We start from the raw sequence: 4,537 nt of genomic DNA, 5'->3' as shown, positions 1-4,537 counted from the left end.
AGGCTTCGGGGAAGGTTTAGGGTTAGGGTTCGGGCTAGGGTTAGAGTTAGGGGACGGGGACGGTTTAGGGTCCAGGGGAGGGTACGACAACGGTTTAGGGGGAGCGTACGTGTGAGGGCGCGGGTTAGTGTTAGCGTACGGGTTAGGGTTAGGGGACGGGTGAGGGTCAGGCTTCGGGGAAGGGTTAGGGTTAGGGTTCGGGCTAGGGTTAGGGTTAGGGGACGGGGACGGTTTAGGGTCCATGGGAGGGTACGACAACGCTTTAGGGGGAGCGTACGTGTGAAGGCGCGGGTTAGTGTTAGCGTACGGGTTAGGTTTAGGGGACGGGTGAGGGTCAGGCTTCGGGGAAGGGTTAGGGTTAGGGTTCGGGCTAGGGTTAGGGTTAGGGGACGGGGACGGTTTAGGGTCCAGGGGAGGGTACGACAACGCTTTAGGGGGAGCGTACGTGTAAGGGTGCGGGTTAGTGTTAGCATACGGGTTAGGATTAGTGGACGGGTGAGGGTCAGGCTTCGGGGAAGGGTTAGGGTTAGGGTGCGGGCTAGGTTAGGTTTAGGGGATGGGGATGGTTTAGGGTCCAGGGGAGGGTACGACAACGCTTTAGGGGGAGCGTACGTGTGAGGGGGCGGGTTAGTGTTAGCGTACGGGTTAGGATTAGGGGACGGGTGAGGGTCAGGCTTCGGGTTAGGGTTAGGGTTAGGGTTCGGGCTAGGGTTAGGGTTAGGGGACGGGGACGGTTTAGGGTCCAGGGGAGGGTACGACAACGCTTTAGGGGGAGCGTACGCGTGAGGGTGCGGGTTAGTGTTAGCATACGGGTTAGGATTAGGGGACGGGTGAGGGTCAGGCTTCGGGGAAGGGTTAGGGTTAGGGTTCGGGCTAGGGTTAGGGTTAGGGGACGGGGACGGTTTAGGGTCCAGGGGAGGGTACGACAACGCTTTAGGGGGAGCGTACGTGTGAGGGCGCGGGTTACTGTTAGCGTACGGGTTAGGATTAGGGGACTGGTGAGGGTCAGGCTTCGGGGAAGGGTTAGGGTTAGGGTTCGGGCTAGGGTTAGGGTTAGGGGACGGGGACGGTTTAGGGTCCAGGGGAGGGTACGACAACGCTTTAGGGGGAGTGTACGTGTGAGGGCGCGAGTTAGTGTTAGCGTACGGGTTAGATTTAGGGGACGGGTGAGGGTCAGGCTTCAGGGAAGTGTTAGGGTTAGGGTTCGAGCTAGGGTTAGGGTTAGGGGACGGGGACGGTTTAGGGTCCAGGGGAGGGTACGACAACGCTTTAGGGGGAGCGTACGTGTGAGGGCGCGGGTTAGTGTTAGCGTACAGGTTAGGTTTAGGGGACGGGTGAGGGTCAGGCTTCGGGGAAGGGTTAGGGTTAGGATTCGGGCTAGGGTTATGGTTAGGGGACGGGGACGGTTTAGGGTCCAGGGGAGGGTACGACAACGCTTTAGGGGGAGCGTACGTGTGAGGGCGCGGGTTAGTGTTAGCGTACGGGTTAGGATTAGGGTACGGGTGAGGGTCAGGCTTCGGGGAAGGTTTAGGGTTAGGGTTCGGGCTAGGGTTAGGGTTAGGGGACGGGGACGGTTTAGGGTCCAGGGGAGGGTACGACAACGCTTTAGGGGGAGCGTACGTGTGAGGGCGTGGGTTAATGTTAGAGTACGGGTTAGGTTTAGGGGACGGGTGAGGGTCAGGCTTCGGGGAAGGTTTAGGGTTAGGGTTCGGGCTAGGGTTAGAGTTAGGGTACGGGGACGGTTTAGGGTCCAGGGGAGGGTACGACAACGCTTTAGGGGGAGCGTACGTGTATGGGCGCGGGTTAGTGTTAGCGTACGGGTTAGGATTAGGGGAAGGGTGAGGGTCAGGCTTCGGGGAAGGGTTAGGGTTAGGGTTCGGGCTAGGGTTAGGGTTAGGGGACTGGGACGGTTTAGGGTCCAGGGGAGGGTACGACAACGCTTTAGGGGGAGCGTACGTGTGAGGGCGCGGGTTAGTGTTAGCGTACGGGTTAGGTTTAGGGGACGGGTGAGGGTCAGGCTTCGGGGAAGGTTTAGGGTTAGGGTTCGGGCTAGGGTTAGGGTTAGGGGATGGGGACGGTTTAGGGTCCAGGGGAGGGTACGACAACGCTTTAGGGGGAGCGTACGCGTGAGGGTGCGGGTTAGTGTTAGCATACGGGTTAGGATTAGGGGACGGGTGAGGGTCAGGCTTCGGGGAACGGTTAGGGTTAGGGTTCGGGCTAGGTTAGGGTTAGGGGATGGGGATGGTTTAGGGTCCAGGGGAGGGTACGACAACGCTTTAGGGGGAGCGTACGTGTGAGGGCGTGGGTTAGTGTTAGCGTACGGGTTAGGATTAGGGGACGGTTGAGGGTCAGGCTTCGGGGAAGGGTTAGGGTTAGGGTTCGGGCTAGGGTTAGGGTTAGGGGAAGGGGACAGTTTAGGGTCCAGGGGAGGGTACGACAACGCTTTAGGGGGAGCGTACGTGTGAGGGCGCGAGTTAGTGTTAGCGTACGGGTTAGATTTAGGGGACGGGTGAGGGTCAGGCTTCGGGGAAGTGTTAGTGTTAGGGTTCGGGCTAGGGTTAGGGTTAGGGGACGGGGACGGTTTAGGGTCCAGGGGAGGGTACGACAACGCTTTAGGGGGAGCGTACGCGTGAGGGTGCGGGTTAGTGTTAGCATACGGGTTAGGATTAGGGGACGGGTGAGGGTCAGGCTTCGGGGAAGGGTTAGGGTTAGGGTTCGGGCTAGGTTAGGGTTAGGGGATGGGGATGGTTTAGGGTCCAGGGGAGGGTACGACAACGCTTTAGAGGGAGCGTACGTGTGAGGGCGCGGGTTAGTGTTAGCGTACGGGTTAGGATTAGGGGACGGGTGAGGGTCAGGCTTCGGGGAAGGGTTAGGGTTAGGGTTCGGGCTAGGGTTAGGGTTAGGGGAAGGGGACGGTTTAGGGTCCAGGGGAGGGTACGACAACGCTTTAGGGGGAGCGTATGTGTGAGGGCGCGGGTTAGTGTTAGCGTACGGGTTAGGTTTAGGGGACGGGTGAGGGTCAGGCTTCGGGGAAGGTTTAGGGTTAGGGTTCGGGCTAGGGTTAGAGTTAGGGTACGGGGACGGTTTAGGGTCCAGGGGAGGGTACGACAACGCTTTAGGGGGAGCGTACGTGTATGGGCGCGGGTTAGTGTTAGCGTACGGGTTAGGGTTAAGGGACGGGTGAGGGTCAGGCTTCGGGGAAGGGTTAGGGTTAGGGTTCGGGCTAGGGTTAGGGTTAGGGGACGGGGACGGTTTAGGGTCCAGGGGAGGGTACGAAAACGCTTTAGGGGGAGCGTACGTGTGAGGGCGCGGGTTAGTGTTAGCGTACGGGTTAGGATTAGGAGACGGGTGAGGGTCAGGCTTCGGGGAAGGGTTAGGGTTAGGGTTCGGGCTAGGGTTAGGGTTAGGGGACTGGGACGGTTTAGGTTCCAGGGGAGGGTACGACAACGCTTTAGGGGGAGCGTACGTGTGAGGGCGCGGGTTAGTGTTAGCGTACGGGTTAGGTTTAGGGGACGGGTGAGGGTCAGGCTTCGGGGAAGGTTTAGGGTTAGGGTTCGGGCTAGGGTTAGGGTTAGGGGACGGGGACAGTTTAGGGTCCAGGGGAGGGTACGACAACGCTTTAGGGGGAGCGTACGCGTGAGGGTGCGGGTTAGTGTTAGCATACGGGTTAGGATTAGGGGACGGGTGAGGGTCAGGCTTCGGGGAAGGGTTAGGGTTAGGGTTCGGGCTAGTTTAGGGCTAGGGGATGGGGATGGTTTAGGGTCCAGGGGAGGGTACGACAACGCTTTAGGGGGAGCGTACGTGTGAGGGTGCGGGTTAGTGTTAGCGTACGGGTTAGGATTAGGGGACGGGTGAGGGTCAGGCTTCGGGGAAGAGTTAGGGTTAGAGTTCGGGCTAGGGTTAGGGTTAGGGGAAGGGGACGGTTTAGGGTCCAGGGGAGGGTACGACAACGCTTTAGGGGGAGCGTACGTGTGAGGGTGCGAGTTAGTGTTAGCGTACGGGTTAGATTTAGGGGACGGGTGAGGGTCAGGCTTCGGGGAAGTGTTAGTGTTAGGGTTCGGGCTAGGGTTAGGGTTAGGGGACGGGGACGGTTTAGGGTCCAGGGGAGGGTACGACAACGCTTTAGGGGGAGCGTACGTGTGAGGGCGTGGGTTAATGTTAGCGTACGGGTTAGGTTTAGGGGACGGCTGAGGGTCAGGCTTCGGGGAAGGTTTAGGGTTAGGGTTCGGGCTAGGGTTAGAGTTAGGGTACGGGGACGGTTTAGGGTCCAGGGGAGGGTACGACAACGCTTTAGGGGGAGCGTACGTGTATGGGCGCGGGTTAGTGTTAGCGTACGGGTTAGGGTTAAGGGACGGGTGAGGGTCAGGCTTCGGGGAAGGGTTAGGGTTAGGGTTCGGGCTAGGGTTAGGGTTAGGGGACGGGGACGGTTTAGGGTCCAGGGGAGGGTACGAAAACGCTTTAGGGGGAGCGTACGTGTGAGGGCGCGGGTTAGTGTTAGCGTACGGGTTAGGATTAGGGGACGGGTGAGGGTCAGGCT

This window comes from Pseudorca crassidens, chromosome 6 (assembly GCF_039906515.1).
Source record: "Pseudorca crassidens isolate mPseCra1 chromosome 6, mPseCra1.hap1, whole genome shotgun sequence".
NCBI classification, from domain to species: domain Eukaryota; kingdom Metazoa; phylum Chordata; class Mammalia; order Artiodactyla; family Delphinidae; genus Pseudorca; species Pseudorca crassidens.
The sequence above is the reverse complement of the archived record's forward strand: the minus strand, read 5'-3'. Positions refer to the sequence as shown.